Consider the following 21,632-nt stretch of genomic DNA (forward strand, 5'->3'; position numbering starts at 1 on the left):
TACACTTTTGTACTAAGGTAAGTTGGATTCAATCAATTTATTTTTGTCCCCGGAATGCGTGATTTAATTTATGACATACGTTTTTGAAACACCCTGTATATTGCGTAGTTTTGAAAAATCTAGTTCTGGAATCAAAAAGAAGCAATTTATATATCGTTAGTACCTAACCTATAATTTTTTCGGAGATATTTTGAAGAAAATTGTGATAAATACGAAATTGCAAAAAATCAATTTTTTCTTTAAACTTCAAATTTTTCTAAAATTAGGCCTTTTGATTATTTCAAACTTTTTGGGTGTATTTATAATACTAATATAAAAGGAATTGCAAGGAGGTGAAGACCAATTTTTAATTAGGAGTGTAGTTAGGGGGTTATTTTCACAGATTTTTTCGTAGAGAAAAGCAGTTACCGACCTTTTTTCATCATAAGTTGCTCAACTTGAATGCCAGAAACTTTTTAATATTTTTTGAAAGGTCTAATTTTATACTTGAAAAAAGTTTATTTAACTTTTCCTCGAAAAATGTAAAGTTTTCCCGTTATTGGGCTTTGAATATTTCAAATTTTGCATTAGACGAAAAAAGCTAACCTTTAACATGCCGTCTCTCGGTTTATATTGGTCGTAAAAATATTATAGAAAAAGAACTTGATTTGTGTTACTAGAAGGTACAATTTTGATATCTACAATTTTTTTATTAAATGCATATTTTTCGAGTTATTCTCAAAAAACCCTCTAAAAATGTCGATTTTTCGTCAAAGAACTGTTACTTTCAACCGCGAATAACTCGAAAAATATTAGTTTTATGAAGAGTAAATAACATTTTTTCCTTAGAAATACTTTTTACATCGATTTACGTAGTTAAAATGTAATAAAAAATTCCCACCTCCGAGATGGGGTGGCAACCACCCCCAAGGTTATAGCGTACAGCGGCATGATGACCTTTGACTATCCCCTACCTTCTGTGAAAATTTCAAGTAAATTCATGATGGACGAAAAAATTGCGAGCCAAAACGCTTCATTAATTTGCTGGACTACATATTTGTTTCGAAAACTCAAAATCAAAATTTTCTGTTATAATTTATAACATTTAAAGATTAGGTTCTCACAATGGAAATTTCAGAGCGACCGTTCAATGGAAGTGTTAAATTTTATTGATATTATGGGAATCGTAAAAAATGACATAAAGCGCGTAACATTTATTTACTTAACATATTTATATCATCTAACAATAAAACACTGAAAACGTTTGTTTTCTATACTTCCACAAAATTTATTATATCTAAGTGACTACAGCTGTTTCGGCGGAGTGCCTTTCTCAAGTAATATAGTTTACAATGTGTTTGCCTTTTTAATCTTCAACTGAAGAGGTTGAGGAGTGGGGAGCTGTTTGTCTCGAGTTGGTCATTCAGAATTATATCTGTATTTTTCAGTTTATTAATTTCCATAGATTCTAAAAAAGATAGCTTAAGGCCTTTATTTTGAATATGTAGAATTTGAAACTCTTCATTGAAAGAATGATTATGATCTAGAAGGTGAAGTGCGTATGTAGAAGTGTCTGTTTTTCTATTGTTGAATGCCCTTTTGTGTTCTGCTATCCGTTTGTCAAAAGTTCTGCCAGTTTGACCGATGTACGTTTTCGGACAGTCACCACAAGTTAGTTTGTACACACCACTCTGTAGTTGCTTTCTCTTTCGGCTTTTATTGTTCTTAATATATTTGCTTAAGTTGTTGTTAGTTCTGAAAGCTGGTGTTATTCCTTTCTTTTTTATGTATCTGGCTATTGTTGTTGTTATCTTGCCAGTATATGTGAGAGAGCAGAAGGTACTGGGTTCTTTCTGTGGTGGTGGATACACTAATTTCAGGGCTTTCTTATGGAGTTTTTGGTTTAAAATTTTGTTAACTGTTTGTTCGTTATAGCCGTTGTTTACTGCTATTTGTTTAATGATGTTTAGTTCTATTTCGAAGTTATTTTTTGTCATGGGAATTTCTGTCAGTCTATGTATCATGCTATGGTAGGCTGCTAATTTGTGTTGTGTAGGATGGGATGATGAATTGTGTATAGTTGTGTCAGTATGGGTAGGTTTATGATATACGGAGAACTCATGTTTGTTGTGTAGTCTGGAAATCGTTACATCTAGAAAGTTTATAGAGTTATTCTGTTCTGTTTCTACTGTAAACTCAATATTATTATGAAGTGAATTAATATATGATAGAAATTGGTCAAGTTGTCTGTTAGTTCCTGTAAAGCATACTAGTATATCATCCACGTATCTCCACCAATATAAGAACTGTTTAAATACGGGATGTTTAGAAATTGTTGTTTCAAGTTGGTTCATAAATATATCTGATAGCAATGGGCTTAGAGGATTACCCATAATAAGTCCTGCACTGTTGTTTGTGTATATTTGATTATTGAATTCAAAATAGTCTTGATTTATGCAAATTTCAAGAAGGTGTAAAATTTCAGATGCAATGATCGGATTTGTACTATTATGGTCTAAAAGATTCTTAACTAAAACAAAAGTTTCTGTAGGAGGAACACTAGGAAAAAGATTTTTTACGTCAAATGAAATTAGTCTGGAGTTTTTGGGCAATTGAAAATGTTGTATTTTATTAACTAGTTCTAGTGTATTTTTTACGGTGAATTTAGGTGAAAATTTAGTGTATTCTGTAATAATATCTGACAGTTTTTTTGAAATTTTATATGACGGAGCTGTATAAAAAGAAAAAAAGAAACTACAGGTCTTATTGGGTGGTCAGGTTTGTGTAGTTTAATAAAAGAGTATAATTTAGGAGGTTGTGGGTTCATAATATTAAGGTATTTCTGTTCTGTTGGATTTAGTATTGATTTTGAATTTTCAATGGCTAGTTTAATTTGTTTTCGGTATTTTTCTGTGGGGTCAAATATTTATATCAACTGATTTCATTTGCGTCAAAATCCAAAAACTGTATACGAAAGCTGCCCTCTTCATCGTCAACGGGTTTAATAAAGTTAGTCGATGAAACACTTCGTCGACGAAAAATTAGTCGACAACATTTGGTCACAAACAATTGGTCGAATGCACAATTGATCGAATGTACAATTCGTCGACGAACATTTTTGATCGATTGGATTTTTCGTCGACAAACTGTTATTTATTTTTAGGATAAATGGATTAATGGTAACAAACGACGGATTATTAGTTTTGATTTTGTTAACTGGAATATTGTATTGTACATATATATCTGAATATTTTTTTGAGGGTTTTGTTAATATTTTTATCTAAATCCTAATTATTTTTAAATTTAATGAAAAAATTGGCTGCGGTGGGAGAGTAGAGAGCAAATATAAACCGATATTTTAATTAGTGGTGTTGTATTTATGTATTACATACATAAATTATTTTTATCAAATAAATTATTTTATAAATAATTTTTATTATTATATTAGAAAAAATAATCGCCAAAATATCAAATAATTGCTGACCTACCTTGCGAATTTAAATCATATAAAATGTTATCTATCAATCAAAATTTACGACCACTGAATGCACGAAAACTATGCACTATGCACATCCGCAATTTTTGGACTTTTGTTGGTACCGGCGACTAATATTTGCAATCAACTCGTAAAAAGTTTTATACAACATCAAGTACTATTTAGAATCAAAATACCCCACCTTCGATTTCAAATCATTTTGGACTACGTCACGCAATTGTCCCCCCATTAATTCTCGGCTTCCTACCATAAGTACACCTCCACAGGTACGCATCCGAACACCATGAACTTATGTAACTGTCCTAGGCCAGCGTCGTAGGCCAGTTCTTGAACCAGCATAATGACCATCGGTATCGCAAAATTTATAGACGAAGTCAAAATAAATATTAACAATAATTATTATGTACTGAATAATCGATGTGACTAATATTTGATAAAAATTTCTTCCAATAATAGACCAGGGTATTTAGAACTAAAACACCGGAATAAATCGATTTTTAAATATTACTAGAGCTAGACTTTCAACTTTTTACGTTGTGTTCAAGATGATATCAGGAAAAAAGTCTACCAGTGCCGGATTAACCATTAGGCAAAGTAGGCAGTTGCCTTTGGGGCCTCGCGGGGACCAAAACGAAAAAATGTTGAAAGATTCAAATATCGCGCAATACCATAAAATTTATGGTGGACGTATAAAGCTACATTGCAATGCATACTTTTGTTCACATAGAAAGTACCTATATGCTGTGGGAATACATCGCTAATGAAAGCCCTTTGGTAAAAGAACCAGTACTACAGATGGAAAAAAGAATCGAAAGTGAGCAAAAAACACAAAAAAAATCAGGAGAAAGAAAAGATCCTTAATCAAAATCCAAAACAGAAGCAAAACTTATTTAAACTCAGTTTCACACGGAAATCCATAGCTAGTGAAACAGCAACCAATGAAAATGCACCTGATGGAATAGAAATAACTGAGGGAAACATAGCTTTCCTATAACTGAAGAAGATGAAGAAACATGTAACAACAGTTCTATTCCAGTTCAAGAAGTTAAAGAACCAGAAACCGAAACTAAGTTAAAAATTGAATTTAAAGATAAATTGGGTCCTAAATTCGGAAAACGGCATAGGATTACGGAATACACTAACTAAAGAAGTAAAGGATATTTTGGAGTGGGAAAGGTCTTCAGAATGTAAAAACCTTGATGGAAGTGTTTCAGCGTCAAAAAGAAATTTTGAAGGCAGTACAAGAGTTTCATACAATCTATGGTTTTTCGAAAACAAATCAGTGGAACAAAAATTAAAAGAGATTGGCTGACGTATTTTCCCTCAAATAGAATATTGTATTTTGGGTTTGTTCAGTCTGTGTACAACTTTTTTTCATCCTTTACCCACCGTTGGGAAGTTATGATCAAATGCTTACATGAAACTCCACTAATCAATCTCATTCACCACGTTCTAGTCTTTATAAGAACAAGCAGCAGATGGCGTAAGACATTGCTTAAGGTTAAAACGATTTCAAATCTGCTCTTTATACTCTTGCTGAAGACACTAAGCAGCAAGCTGAAACAGTTCATGAGGCTTAGGGCCGGTTGTTCGAACGCTAATCAACAATGATCACTATCAAATATTTAATTACTGTCACAACTGTCAATTTCAACTGTGGTTGGGTTGCTGAAAACATAATTGATTATAATTATGAGATTAGTTAATCAATTAACATAACAATTATTAACATAATTGATTAACTAATTTCATAATTGTAATCAATAATTATGTTTTCAGCAATCCAAACAAAGTTGACATTGTCAGTTGTGACAGTAATTAAATATTTGATAATGATCATTTTTGATTAGCGTTCGAACAACCGGCCCTAAGTATTTGTTGAAAGAAATGTCAAAAAATAAACATTCATAATGGATGAGTTTTGGGTAACAATTTTAGAACGCATCAACGCTGTTAGTAAATCATTGCAGAGAGAGGAGATTGAACTTCAAACTGCAGTTCAGCTTTTAAATTCACTTGTGGAGTTCTTAAAATTCCAAAAAGATAATTTTGCTTATTACGAGCAGAGGGCCTGCAACCTACAATACTCTGAATATTCTCTACTATACTCTAATTACTGAGCTCAGTTGTCAGTTGACAGTGTACGGGTCAATGAACTCAGTATTTGGTCTTTTGTGTTTTTACAAAATTGAGTGATACTCAAATAAAGGAGTGTGCTTCAAAACTACATGAAAACTATCCTGATGATATTGAATCTGAACTTGAAAATTAACTAGAATAGTTCAAATATTTTATAGCCCAGCTTCAAACTTGCAGGGAAAACAATTTATTCCTGCTTCACAGTCATTTTTGGGTTATTTCGCAACAGGCGAACGGACATTTTCAAAAATAAAAATTATTAAAAACGGAGAAACCTAGGTTTCTTAAGGGGCCTCATAGCTTGGGTTGCCTAGGGGCCTCAGGATTCTTAATCCGGCACTGAAGTCTACAATTGAAAAATAGGTGAAAATGTATAAAAGTCCATAAAGTGTATTCAAAAGCACATAAACATGTCGAAATCAGTATATTAAGGGCCATATTTTGCTACTCTGCTTTTTTGGGGTTACTGAATACGAATACGCAATCAGAATCCACACCGAAGCACCTGGTTCCCACCCAGGGCTACTGTTAAGGGCCATCATCTGTAGTTTCAAGAGATTTCGGCATTAAATTGACGCAAACACATTAATCGGCGGTGATCGTTAAACACGAATACATCATTAGAACAACCCCCGGAGCATCTGGTGCCCAGGGTCAATGTGAAGGCACGTGACCTTCTGGAGTTCCGCGGGTTTTCGGCACTACATTGATACAAACAGATTACTCGGGGATTTAAGGGGTTGCTTAACATGACATCTAAACCGACCCTCGGAGCACCAAGTGTCCAAGGTGACTGATATGTATGCCATCTTCTGAGATTTTAAGCATTTTTGGTTTTGGGAGGTCTGTTCTGATGGAGTGTTAAACAAACCCAAAAACACCCCTTTCAATATATTTGCATGAATGTAGTGTTAGACAGCCTCGAAATTCCAGAATATGACTTGCATATCAGTCACCGTGAGTACTAGGTTCTTTAAGGGTCGATTTTAATGTAATATTTGTGTTCAGTAACCTCAAAAACTTCGAGTAATGTGTTTGCATCTAATTAGTGCCGAAATCCTCGAGACTCCAGAAGATGACCTGCCTCAGCAGTGACCCTGGGTATTAGGTACTCCGGGAGTCGCTTCTAATGACATGTTCGTATTTCAACCAACCCAAAAACCCTTACGTAATCTGTTTGCATCAATTAAGTGCCAAAAACCATTGAAACTCTAGATGACGGGCTTAGCAGTAACCTTGGGCACCAGGTGCTTTGGAGGTAGGTTCTGATTGCATATTTCCATGTGGCCCTTAATACACTTATTTTGATATGTTTGTGCAATTTGAGGTTCATTTTATTTACTGTAAATGCAATTATACATTTTCACCCATTTTTTTATTAGGTATAGCCATTTTTCCTGACATTATTCCTAACATAATGTAGTGTAATGTAGTAAAAAAACAACATATTTTTATATAAAAATCAGGAAAAACACAACTTCTCGTAAGCCGATTCTTCCGGTTCAAGAGCTGAATCTGACACAACAAAAACAGAACCCATATGCTAAATTTTGTTGGATTCGGACTTTTCGTTCAAAAGTTATCGTGCTATTAGTCACATATCTATCGTCGCCATTTTGAATGCCCGCCATTTTTGTAAAAGATAAAATCTGAGACGGTCTCATAATATGATTTCATAATAATATGATTTCGTAATATGATCTCATAATCTAATTTTGAACCTTTGTATGTGTAGTAGGTATGTGTGGTATCATTAAATGCACAACTCTTATAATATTTGCACGAATCGGCCGCACTAATGTAAAAAGTTACAAGTCCATAGGTGCTAAATTTAGAAATCGATTATTTTTTTCCTAAATGTCCTGGTCTATAAATAAAATTCTAAATTTTTAGAATGTTTACTTAATAACTTAATAAATAGTTGCTAATGAAAGCAGTGTCAGTATTAAAATATTTGTCTGATGTAGAATTTGGATATTGTATTTGACAGTTAACTCCATGATTCTTTATCCGTGCGTCATCATTTAAAGCATACGAAATAAGTCAGAAATCTGTTTCACGCAACAGCAAGTGACAGAAAGTGGGTACTGCTCCGATCACGGATTAAATTTAAAAATTTGATGTTGTCAAATAAATAGAACTTAAAATTTTGATGCAGAATTATCTACAGCTACATTTGAAGTTGACAACTTAATAAATAATTTTAATGTCCGACTGGTATATTATTTAACAAATGATGACATGATTTTGAAGTCAGTTAAGTATGATATCATACCTTACGGTGTTAATATGGAAATAACGACCTAGAGCATTAAATTTAAATATCTAGTTAAATACTGTTAAGTTGACAAATATTAACCTAAGTAAAACTATGGTTACTTAAAGTTCGTATAATACACAAAAAATTTCTAGACTATTCGTCAATTAGTTTAAATCTTATTCTATTTGTTTATAGAACAAGAGGCAGCGCTGAAAAATCTATTTGAATTTACTAAAGCTAGATTTTTCACAGTTGATTACTGTGAGTGTGTAGAGAAACATACTATGGTCATGTGAAACGTAGAACAGGGGTTACTGAGAGGGTATCAAAGTTGCTTTCCTACGAACGTAATTATTTCCATTTACTAACGCTGAAAATCAGTACACACATTCTAAATTAAATATAAATAAAAGTTATTATAGTCGATCAGCTGTTTGACGGGGCAGAGCCGGTCGGTCGGCCTTAATAGTCGATTGAGGAAATGAAGCAATTTGGCTCGCAATTTTTTCGTCCAGCATGGATTTACTTGAAATTTTCACAGAAGGTAGGGAATAGTTCAAGGATCATTTTCTATATCATGCCGCTATCATTCGCTAAAACCTTGGGGGGTGAGAATTTTTTATTACATTTTATAGACTAAGAGCCGCTATAGGTGAAATTTCTTAATCATTTTAGGCACGACGGGACCCTATAACTTAAATAGTAGAACCTAAAAGAAAAGGTTTGAACACTGTTCCGTCACTTTTCAGTGGCACATGCGTCGACAGTGGCGCATCAAACTTTCCACTTACGGACGGGATACATAAATTAAAAAATACCTTCCCTCACTACCAGGACTCAATTTTTTTCATTTATTTAAGTTCTATGTGACTGAGACATAAGATTCATCGTAATTTTAACCCACCACCCCCTTCCCCCTGCCCCCACCATCAAAAACTTTATTTTTCGATTTTATTTTTTTTTTTGGTGGGATTCAATCAATTTTAAAATTTCAAAAAATTCACACGCATAGTTAAGGCTTTTATAAAACACGTCTATATTTTACAGACCTGTAGGTTATGTTTATATAACCTCAAAAAAATTTTTAAATTTTTTTTTTGAAAAAAATATATAACTTTTTTTTTGGGGATATCTACAGATCTATTTTTTTCTTAGTCTTGTGTATTTTATCAAACACTATATTTTTAAATTTTTTCAGATTTTTCTGTAACGCTGGTCACCTTCAAAAATCCAAAAAAACTGTTTTTAAGGGGGTTTTGGGGGTTTGAACGTGTTTCTCCCATTTTTAAATATTCTAAAGGACTCACTTACTTCAAGTTACATATATCCTTTAAAATCGAAACTGATTTGATATATTATGAAGTCTATAAAATAGGGAAAATCCCCCAAAACCCCCCAAAAAGCAGTTTTTCGGATTCTTGAAGGTGGCGAGCATTACAGAAAAATCAAAAAAAAATTAGAAATATAGTGTTTGATAAAACACACAAGATTAAGAAAAAATTAGACCTGCAGCTATTCCCCAAAAAAAAGTTATACGCTTTTTTCAAAAAAAATTTTTTTTTAAATTTTTTGAGGTTATGTACACTCTACCAACGGGTCTGTAAAAAATAGTTATGTTTTATAAAAGCCTCAACTATGCGTGTGAATTTTTTGAAATCTTAAAATTGATTGCATCCCAGCAAAAAAAAATAAAAACGAAAAATGAAGTTTTTGATGGTGGGGGCAGGGGAAAGGGGGTGGTGGGTTAAAATTACGCTGAACATTATGTGTTAATCACATAGAACTTAAAAAAATAAAAAAATTGAATTCTGTTATTAAGGGAGGGTACCTTTAAATTTATTTATCCCGTCCATAAGTGGAAAGTTTGATGCGCCACTGTCGACGCATGTGTCACTGAAAAGTGACGGCACAGTGTTCAAACCTTTTCTTTTAGGTTCTACTATTTAAGTTATAGGGTCCCATCGTGCCTAAAATGATTAAGAAATTTCACCTATAGCGGCTCTTAGTCTATTAACCATGTAATTCGATGTAAAAAGTGATTATAAGAAAAAAATGTTTTTTACATTTTCTTCGTAAAACTTATATTTTTCGAGTTATTCGCGCTTGAAAATAACAGTTTTTCGACGAAAAAATCAACTTTTTTAGAGGGTTTTTTGAGAATACTTGGAAATTTTTGCATTTAATCAAAAAACTGTAGATATCGAAATTGTATCTTTTAGTAACACAAATCAAATTCTTTTTCTATAATATCATTAAGACCAATACAAACCGAGATATGGCATGTTAAAGGTTAGCTTTTTTCAAATGCACAATTTAAAATATTCAAAGCCAAATAACGGGAAAAATTTGCATTTTTCGAGGAAAACTTAATAATCTTTTTTCAAGTATACAATTAGACCTTTCAAAAACTAATAATAAAAAGTTTCTAGCATGAAAATTAAGCGACTTATAAAAAAATGTCGGTACCTGCTTTTCTCTACGAAAAAATCAGTGAAAACAACCCCCTAACTACTTTCCTAATTCAAAATTGGTCTTCACCCTTCTGTAGTTCCTTTTATATTTATATTAACAATACACTCAAGGAGTTTGACGTATTTAGAATGCCTAATTTTGGAAAAACTGGAGCTTAAAAAAATTGATCTTTTGCAATTTGGTATTTTTCACCATTTACTTCAAAATATCTCCGAAAATACTGAAGATATGAAAAAAATTATAAACCACTAAATTATAGCTTTTTTACTGACTAAAATTACCCTGTACATAGGTTTTCATTACAGTGAATAGTTAGCCAGATATAGCTGTTTCAGCTGTTTAAAACCTTTATTTACCAGCAAACACCCCCTTATTCGGGCCCTTTAAACCCGTCCCAATTAAAAACTAAGACATCTTACGGAATTTAATTTACACAGTCTTATAGCTCTTTAAAAATCCTACAAAATCGTTTTTGAGGGGTCTCATTAGTGAGAGGGCATTAAAGTTGCTTTCCTACGAAGGTAATTAAATCCATTTACTACAGCTGAAAATCAGTACACTGTGAGAAATAATATTTTTCTAAAATTAGCCATTTTAAATAGGTCAAACTCCTTGAGTGTATTGATAAGATAAATATTAAAGAAAATACAGAAAGGTGAAGACCAATTTTGAATTAGGAAGGTAGTTAGGGGGTTGTTTTCACTGATTTTTCCGTAGAGAAAAGCAGGTACCGATATTTTTTTATTATAAGTCGCTTAATTTTCATGCTAGAAACATTTATTATTTTTTTTTTTTGAAAGGTCCAATTGTATACTTGAAAAAAAAATATCTTAAGTTTTCCTCGAAAAATGCAAATTTTTCCCATTATTTAGATTTGAATATTTCAAATTATGCATTTGACGAAAAAAGCTAACTTTTAACATGCCGTATCTCGGTTTGTGTTGGTCTTAGCGATATTACAGAAAAATAATTTGGTTTGTGTTACTAAAAGATACAATTTTGATATTCACAGTTTTTTTGATTAAATATATATTTTTCGAGATATTCTCAAAAAAACCCTCCAAAGAAGTCGATTTTTTCGTCGAAAAACTGTTATTTTTAAGCGTGAATAACTCGAAAAATATTAGTTTTACGAAGAAAATGTAAAAAACATTTTTTCTTAGAATCACTTTTTCCATCGAACTACATGGTTAAAATGTAATTAAAATTTCCCACTCCCCGAGATGGGGTGGCAAACACCCCCAAGGTTTTAGCGTATGATAGCGGCATGATATAGAAAATGATCCTTGGAATATTTCCAACCTTCTGTGAAAATTTCAAGTAAATCCATGCTGGACGAAAAAATTGCGAGCCAAAATGCTTCATTTCCTCAATCGACTATTGGGGCCGACCGACCGGCTCTGTCCCGTCATACAGCTGACCGACTATAATAACTTTTATTTATATTTAATTGAGAATGTGTGTACTGATTTTCAGCCTTAGTACATGGAAATAATTACCTTCGTAGGAAAGCAAATTTGATACCCTCTCAGTAACCCCTGTTCTACGTTTCGCTTGACCGACCGCAGTATGTTTCTCTACACACTCACAGTAATCAACTGTGAAAAATCTAGCTTTAGTAAATTCAAATAGATTTTTCAGCGCTGCCTCTCTCTCTATTATCCCAGAGGGCTTTTATTTGCAATCTTATTGCTCAGAAAATAATACGTTTAAATATATGCTCATAAAATAAATTTTATTCAATTTGTTTATCCCAGAGAGCTTTTATTTGCAATTTTATTGCTCAGAATGTAATAATGATACAGCAATTTTGTGGAAACCGCATGAAAGAAAAATACTTTAATTTTCGAAGTATTTAGAAAAATCAACAAAAAGTCATTTTTAGCATTCCGAAAACATTTTACTAAAGTAGACTCATTTTGGCTTATAACTAATGTTATCAACTTTGTTAATATTGACTTTGGAGTAAATCTACTTTGGGATTTGAAAAACGTGTATTTTTACACGAATTTTCAAAAAAAAACTTTTCGCCTAGGTTAATTACTATTAAAGTTATCCACTTTTTTTTACTTAATTCACAGTTACTACTATATACCAAAATTCTCCTGTAACACTGATAGTTACCATACTCCTCCGAAACGGCTTAACCGATTTTTATAAAATTTTACATGTACATCCTGTGGGACTGAGAATAGGTTGTAATCTATTTTTCATACCCATAAGGGGGGTTGCCCCCTGACATTTTTTTCATATTTTTAGACAAAATCTATGGACAAAGTCTACCTTAATTTTATATGATGTAGCATTAAAAAAATACATACAACACTTAATTTTCACCCTTCTATCAACAACCCTCATGTTTTAATAGCCATGTATATATTTACGTCCATAAAATTCTCCTGTCACAGTGTAAGTTCCCATAATCCTCCGGAACAGCTTGACCGATTTTTATCAAACTATACATTTATATTCGGTAGGTCTGAGAATCGGTCGTAATTTATTTTTCATATCCCTGATTGACAAGGGGGTGCCCCTCAACATATTGTAATGTTAGGTGGGGATATGTGTACATAACGTGCTCTACAAGACTACGAGTACATACAAATTAAACAACAAATTATCAAAATCCATCAACAAGCTATGGAGATATTAATCGCAGCATATTTTTGGACAATCAATTTCATTTTTTGAGTTTTTATTTTTAATATTTCGCTCCCTCGGGCCAAAGGCCCTCGGTATATACACCATTGACCTCAAACGTTATTATCCTAATATTATTCTAATAATACCCTTGATAACCTTAATAACTATAATTACATACGCTGTTTTTAGCTGTAGCGATTTAAACGAAAAAACTGCCATTTTTGACACTTATTTAATAACTAAAATTCTCGTCCGAACTGAGACGAGCATTTTTGTATTTATATTGTATTAGGTATATAGTATACAGTACCTAAAAAACCCATTTGCATCCTGGCTGGTCAAGTGTCCCGAACATGGTATATTTTGCCTTATTTCCCTGGAGTATTTAAAAAATGTATCTGTTGCTGCCATCTCTCCGTATTTTGTAACGTAAACTGCAATTATATGAACTATCCATAATTTCACTTTTTACGTTATTTGTTAACGTTATGCTTCATATATAAACAATAAAGTTTCAAATTTATCCAGTTTCTGTCCGATCTCTATCCAGTTTTTAGCGAAAAAAAGTTATGGCACCTCAGAGGGACGAATGCTGCCCTTAGTATTGTCGTGGGCTTTGACTGTCCATAAAACGCAAGGTTCGACTGTTGACTACGCTGCGCTGTCGTGAACTTGGGCCCGAAACTGTTTGCGTAAGGACAGGCTTAAAAGCCTGCATTGAGCCTGCAAAGCTTACGTTTCATTGAGCCGAGGGCGATCATTAAGGTACGTATCCATACAACGGTGAACCCCGCTGGGTGTAGCTGCTCAAATGGATACAGCATGCGCTCCCTTACATATAAACTGCAAACCGGTTGAAACGAAGAGTGTACGCGCTAAGCGACGATCACCGACGTATTAAATAAGTGGAGCTCCTACACCGAGCGAGGTTTACCCTTGTATGGATACGTACCTTTAGACGGCTTGCGCATCGAAGAACTGCATTGCGAGAAATTAACAGCGTCTACACCGTGCAATAGTAAAGTATTACAAGAGATGGAAATACTGCAAAAACTGTAATAGTCGTAAATAATGATTTTGATTTAAGAAATGCATGAAGAAATTACAGAAAATGTACAATGTATGTATCAAAAGTTAAAATAAATGCAAAAAAGGTATCTGTTATATACCTACATAATTTTTTTAAACATGACGATATATTTTAATGTTTGAAAAGTGTAAGACTAAAAAGTAAAAAATAAAACAATATGAAAAAATGTTTTTAAGAAACTCTTTTATTTAGTTATGAGTGACTGAAAGTTAAAATATAAAAAAAATCAACTAAAAAGCAAAAAATAAAAAAACTAATCTCGACGGATTATTCGAAAAAAACGTTCGTTAAAAAAATGAAAAAATCTAACACATTCGTTAAAGAAAAGCGTGGGGCGCGTCTTCATCAAATCAACGGTTTTCGCCCCACGCTTTTCTTAACGAATGTGTTAGATTTTTTCATTTTTTTTAACGAACGTTTTTTTTTTTTCGAATAATCCGTCGAGTTTGATTTTTTTATTTTTTGCATTTTAGTTGATTTTTTTATATTTTAACTTTTAGTCACTCATAACTAAATAAAAGCGTTTCTTAAAAAAAATTTTTTCATATTGTTTTATTTTTAAATATTAAATTAAATAAAACAAAATACCTGTCTATTGGGGCTGAAGCAGAACAACTTGATATCGACGACAGTCAATAAATAAATCCAATATTAATAGAGTTTATTGGTAGCAAATAATTATTGTACATAATATAAAAAAATGGCACATATATTTATATTTAGTCATATTTTAATTTAATTTATTTATTTAATACTCTTAAACAGTGTTTGTCAACAAGATTTTTTCTTACTGCCTTACTAATAAAACACTCGTATTCTAAGGTTATTCCGTATGTATATCTAGAATAGTTATCCTAGGTATAAGGTAGATATAATACGAAAATAATTTGTTACCAATAAACTCGGTATTAGTTATAAGTATTCCTACTTTATTCCGAAATAATAGTTTGGCAACGGCGCAATCTTCTACACAATTGCATAAAACAACGATATATTGGGTGAAATATGTCAATTTTGACTTTTCTCTACAACTGACAAGCCAAATTCCGTCATTTTTCGTACTTTGTATTTTCTGCTATATTTTAATAAATCGTTATTTCGTATGTTGTGTGTTTAGTTTGAGTATTTCATAAAATGGCTTCAAATAAAAGAGAACGTTGCATTAAATGGGATAGTGAAGAAAAAGTAAACAAATTGATTTATTTTACTTATAAATGCAATGTAAATATGTTAATTTCAGCAAATTGTGAAGAATATTGTGAGAGATTTTCTACATATTATAGAAAATAAAGACCTTATTTTTCTTGTAGATTGGAGGATAAGCCTCCGCTTGTTCACAATAAGTGAATCACCTACTAGTTTTTCTAAAAACCTTACATTATCTTTAGGAAACCGGATTTTTATTCTGCATTCTTTGAAAAGGAATTTATGCTTTCTTTGAAAGTTTTCCTTTTTCGTGTATTTTACATCATGTTAATTAAATTATCAACTTCCTCGTTAGCCGCAATACCTCTTAAACACATTTTTTTTATTATGTCTACTCAAAAAACAAATAAAAAAATAATAAATTTTTGTCTCTGATGACTTTGACATTCATAAAATAGGTTATACTAGACTTAAACAAGGATGTGGGTCGGTATAAACTTGGACTAAATTCTTATACCAAGTATAACCTATACCGAAGTTATTCCATGTTTATTGGTAGTGATTTTGCCTATACTTGATTTATTCTCAGTATAACTTTTATACTTGGTTTATTAGTAACAGTGTTAGACAATAAACATATATTCTCTCTCTCTCTCTAATATAAAATCGAGGTGATGAATATACCTGGGCGTCATCTTCGATAGTAGTGGAAAAGACAAATAAATATGGAACATATATGAGACAATGCTTAAAAGTCTTCAGCCTACTCTATGGAGCCGAGACATAAAGAATAACCGAGAAATATCAGAAAAAAGTTGAAGCCACATAAATGGATTCCATCAGAAGATCGATGAGAGTATCAAGAGCTGAAAGAATAAAGAATGAAGTAATAAAACAACAAAGGGATATAGAGGGCACTATAGTTGAGGATATTGAGAGAAAACAGCTCATATGGTATGAACATGAAGCCGAATCGGTGACGAACGATTGTCTAAAAAAACTATCATGTGGTAACCCCCAAAGAAGAAAAAACGACGAAGACCACTGCAAAGCTAGAATTTGGGAGTGAGAAAAACGATTAGCACTCGAAATCTAAATGAAGAACTAACTCAGGACAGAATAGAGTGGCATTTGGAAGTCGAACAAAGTCGTAAGACGTTATCAAACCGAATAGAGATATGGAATTTCATCCAAGGCCGGATAATCAGGTCACGGTTGTGTCCTTAACAACACAGCAAGAGTTATTTAAATGGCAATTGTAAAGCTTTGCCCTTTACCATAAAATTAAATCTTTAATTATAGTTTTTTCATTGTTTTTATTATTCGTTTTTATTACTAAATTAGTGTACCTTATTGTGTTTTAACAACTTTCTGAATCAATTGTCGTTGAGACTTTTTATATACACTAGAATCTATGTTTATAAATAAATACGTTATTTTTGGTTCTTTCATAGTCCATGTTGTGACGCCGCGCTATCTTATGAAAAATTTTCTGATTCGGCTTGTTTGCGGATTCCTGTTCAAAAATATTCCCTTTAAACAAATCAAGAGGATGCCGTCCAAAATATTTGGGCAGAAATTGTTTAAATATTTTTCTACACAAATTCAAAATACCACATTTTGCGCTGGAAATTAGTTTTTTAGATTTTTAGTTAATTTTAAACTCTTCAGAAAATTGAAACTAACTGCTTAACAATTAATTCACTTGGCAACCAAAAAATAATAAGTAATTTACATATGAGTTTTCAAGCCTTGAAAATTCATATTTTCGAATTTTCCAGGTTTTAAATCGCTTATAACTCAAAAACTATCAACTTTTGAGAAAAATTAGATGAAACCCTTTTTGTTTAAATGATCCAAAACCCTAAAAAAATATGTTCTGGAGAGAAAAGATGATCTTTTGGATTTGTTTAAAATATTTTTTAAACAATTTCTTCCCAAAAATTTTACCCAGCACTCTTCTGATTTGTTTCAATGGGATATTATTTTTGGACAGGAATCTGCAAACAAACCGAATAAGAAAATTTTTCATAGGAAAGTGACTTCAGAACATGGATTATTAAATAAATAAATAAACGAGAAAGAACAGATAATAATTACTATTATTGTCAGTTAATCTCTTAACCTTCCGATGACCAACCTTTTTTTGTTACACGGATGACCAAGGGAAGGAAAAATGACTCCAGGTCAAAAATGTCAAAAATGACAATTAAAAAAAAATTAAGTTTTTTTTATGGCATGGACTTTATGTGATTCAGCCAGTCACAACATGAGTATTAGTGTCATGTGTAGTGTGTATGTTGACTAAGTGTCTTGTTACTTTGCAAAGTCGACGTCATTAGCATAAAACTACTTGGAATTACACTATTAGACGGTAATTTACTAAACATCAACTTCAGAATATATTTTTTATTCGTAAAATATAGGGAATTTTTTTTATTTCAAAAAATATAAGGATATCTAGAATGATATTAAAGTCAAATAAAAAAGTAATGAGTTAAAAATTGAAACTACTTTTGAATTTATTAAAGAAAAACATTCTCTGGGGTCACAATTTCCCCCGCTTGGTCATCCAAAGGTTAAAAAACTTGGCGATAAATCATTGATTTGAATGTACCTAGTCATACTGCTAAGAAGGTACAGAAAAATTGTGCTTCATATCGGCACTTACGGTTCATGAAAAATGTTTTAATATATTTTTTTAATATGCCTATTCCAAAAGGGTTTCAAAAAAATAACCCTTATTTTGATAATATGATAGATTTAATAATTATTTTATCTTTAGTAAATACGAAGTTATTTAACAATACAACATGATTAAAGTAGCAAATATTACTTCACTTGGTTGGAAAAACTTAGTAGCATATTATATTTTAAAATATTCAAATATTTCAGTAATCGATGTCAATTTTTTATAAAACCAATATAGGTCTGGATCCCGCGTATGAAAAAAAAGTTGATTAATAGTAAGCTGAAAATTTGTTAATAGCTTAAGAGTGTCTAGTCGGACAAAATTTGATATATGGGAACACTGGAACAGGGGAAGATTTAATTGTGGAACAGGTTAAAAATTTGGAACGGTCAGACCACGAAAACGTCACATGTATTTTGTCCGACAGAACTTCCAATTGATTTGTTACCCTTTCATTAATTTCTCATGCAAAAATCAGGCTGCTATTTATCACCAAATGGGAATTATAATGAGTGGAGTGGAACACGTAGAATATGTCAAATGACAGGAATTATGACAGGTGATAAATAGCAGTCTGATTTTTTCATGAGAGTTTAATGAAAGGGTAACAAATCAATTGGAAGTCTGTCGGACAAAATACATGTGACGTTTTCGTGGTCTGACCGTTCCAAATTTTCAACCTGTTCCACAATTAAAACTTCCAATGTTCCAGTGTTCCCATATATCAAAGTTTGTCCGACTAGACACTCTTAAGCTATTAACAAATTTTCAGCTTGCTATTAATCAACTTTTTTTCATACGCGGGATCCAGACCTATTAGTTAATACTAATAATTAAGCATATTAGAATGCATGTGAAATATTTTTTTTCTGAAAATGTATTAGGTTTTTTAAATTAGTCGTAATTTATGCAAGAATATTTAGATCCTTGAAACGATTGTGAAATTGTGCTAGTTTTTTTTCCCATATGTATCCTGCTTATCAATTTTTTGTTATATGTTATACCAGCTCAACGTGGGCTTATGGAGCACCTCAAACATCTTAATACATTGTTGCAAGCTTTCTCCAGGTCTACAAACATTAGATAAACTTTCAAATCTCTTGCTACTATTTTTCTACCAATTAAAAAATAAACAGGATATTAATAACTTATATTCTAGTAATTTTATGCAAAATACACTGTATTGGAAATTGAACTAGTATTGGTGGTCAGGGAAGTAACATCATTAACATTAGACACGCTGATGGTACATCATATTTGAACATTATGGTTAATCTATGACCTGCCTGAGGAAACAATATATAAATATTCTTAAAAAATTGTAAAAGTTGAAATAACCTGTTCATAAACAATAGAATTAAAGAAAAAGTAGCAATAGAACAATGCTTAGGGATACCTATATTCGACATTTACATTACTACATTTAGAACCTTTAAACAGGAATTCGTTTAATATCGTTATAACATAATAAGGGGTCGTATATACATTAGTTCCTATATAAGCACAATGTCCTATTTGAGAAATTTGGTAAAATGATTTGATTGCATCTTTGAAAGTTCTGCAATTCAGTTTAAAAAAGCAATTTTTATATCCAATTTTCCGTAGGAGAAGAAACTAAGAAATCGTTCTTTATGTACTTCTTATTACCCCTCTGGCTCATTGAATATTTTGATCTTAGTAGATAAACCCTTCTATCCTTTTTACCTATTCTATTAATTCGTTACAAAAGATCCAAGTTATTGGGTATCTATTAACCTTAATTGACTTTTAACAAAATAAATAATTGCTATACACATGACACAAGTGAAAATATCTAATGTCATCCCCTATTTTGTGAACACATACACAAGTGAAAATAAAATTCATTTCTAATAATTTAATTCGATAAAAAACAATATCACATTAAATAAAATTTATTTAATGTAATATTGTTTTTTCTACAAACGTGTTAAAAATGCAATTTTTAGCACTCCATAGGAGCCTGTAGGGCAGTCAGTAGCAGCATAAAAAACAATATCACATTAAATAAAATTTATTTAATGTAATATTGTTTTTTCTACAAACGTGTTAAAAATGCAATTTTTAGCACTCCATAGGAGCCTGTAGGGCAGTCAATGAGGGTATTTGGCTCCGAATTCCATCCTACTACATCGATTTACTTGATATTTTTACAGTAAGTAGGGAATAGCTCAAGAAACAAAGTCTACCCTATGCCAATATGCGCTTTTATCTTGGGGTGGTTTCCACCCCTTCTCGGGGGTGAAAAATGTTTTGGTTAAAATAGCTACAGAAAAGGCTAGAGAAACTAAATTTAAACAAAAACTGTTCTATGATTATTTTCTGAAAACTTAATACTTTTTGAGTTATTCGTGGTTGAAAATTAGTCATTTTCATTAAAAAAGTACACCTTTTGAAACGGATTTTTGCGAATACCTTAATTGACTATGCATCTAACAAAAAAACTATATAAAATATTTCTGTAGGTTATAAAAAAAACAAAGAGATTCATTCCTTCATAAATCTTCTAGTTAAAATACAAAGAGGGATATGGTAGGTAAGAAGCGTTTGTTTTTTTTTGCATGCTCAAATCGGTGTATTCAACTTGAAATAACAGAGAAACTGTCCATTTTAGGTGTATAATGATATTAATAACTTTTGCAGTGCTTAAAAAGACCTTTACTAGAAACTAAGCGATATATTCTGCAAAAAAGTTAATTACTAATGTATTTTAAGAACAAATGAGAAGTATATTTAACCCCTCATCCATCAGAATTTAAATACATCGTTTACCTTCTACAATACTTTTTAATATAGTGTTATTTCTGTGTTCAAAAAGTTGGGCTGGATCGAAATGAATGGTTTTTGAAAAAAATAAGATCAAATTATAGAGCGCATTTTTAAATTTTCTTAAAAATCTTCTTTTTCTCCATGTAACTCGAAAAAGATAAGAGATACGAAAAAAAGATACCAAACAAAAATATAGGCCTTTTTCAGATAAAAAGTTTCTTTTTATTTTTTATTACTGTATCTCTTATCATTTTTAAGCTACATGGAGAAAAAGGAAGATTTTTAAGAGAATTTAAAAATGCGCTCTATAATTTGATCTTTTTTTTTTCAAAAACCATTCATTTTAAACCCGTCCAACTTTTTGAACATAGAAATATCACTATAATAAATGGTTTTTGTAGAAGGAAAACCATGTATTTACATTTTGGGGGATGGGGGTTAAAATTACTTCTCATTTTTTCTTAAAATACATTAGTTATCAATTTTGTTTGCAGCATATCTCGCTTAGTTTTAATGTAATGGACCTTTAATATTTTATTTTAAAGGTCTTTTCAAGCACTACAAAAGGTATTAGTAGCATTATACACCTAAAATCGACCGTTTCTCTGTTATTTCAAGTTGAATACACCAATTTGAGAGTGTACCAAAAAACAAACTATTTCCACCTACCATATCTCGTTTTGTATTATAACTAGAAGATTAATTTATGAAGGCAAGTGTCTCTTTGTTTTTTTTTAACCTACAAAAATGTTCAATATAGTTTTTTTAGTTAGATGCATAGTTTTTAAGGTATTCGAAAAAACCGTTTGAAAAGGTGTTATGTTTCAATGAAATTGGTCAATTTTCAACCAAGAATATTTTAAAAAGAATTGAGTTTTCAAAAAAAAATTATAGAACAGTTTTTGCTTAGAATTAGGTTCTCTAGCGA

At 31.5% G+C, this 21,632-nt stretch overlaps 1 protein-coding gene across 2 annotated transcripts in view; it reads right to left on the reverse strand.

Annotated features, from left to right (window-relative positions):
• LOC114331904 (proton-coupled folate transporter) overlaps positions 1-21,632 on the reverse strand; it is a 299,851-nt gene that overhangs the window by 216,660 nt on the left and 61,559 nt on the right. Inside the window, exon 1 of one of the 2 annotated variants that reach the window (XM_050656581.1) lies at positions 3,468-3,717. The exons of the other annotated variant lie outside the window; for it this stretch is intronic. The gene's annotated coding sequence lies outside the window, so the exon portion shown is untranslated. Of the gene's footprint in view, positions 1-3,467; positions 3,718-21,632 lie in introns of those variants that run through there. 2 annotated transcript variants of the gene reach the window in all.

The sequence above is a fragment of the Diabrotica virgifera genome, chromosome 7 (genome assembly GCF_917563875.1).
Source record: "Diabrotica virgifera virgifera chromosome 7, PGI_DIABVI_V3a".
NCBI classification, from domain to species: Eukaryota; Metazoa; Arthropoda; class Insecta; order Coleoptera; family Chrysomelidae; genus Diabrotica; species Diabrotica virgifera.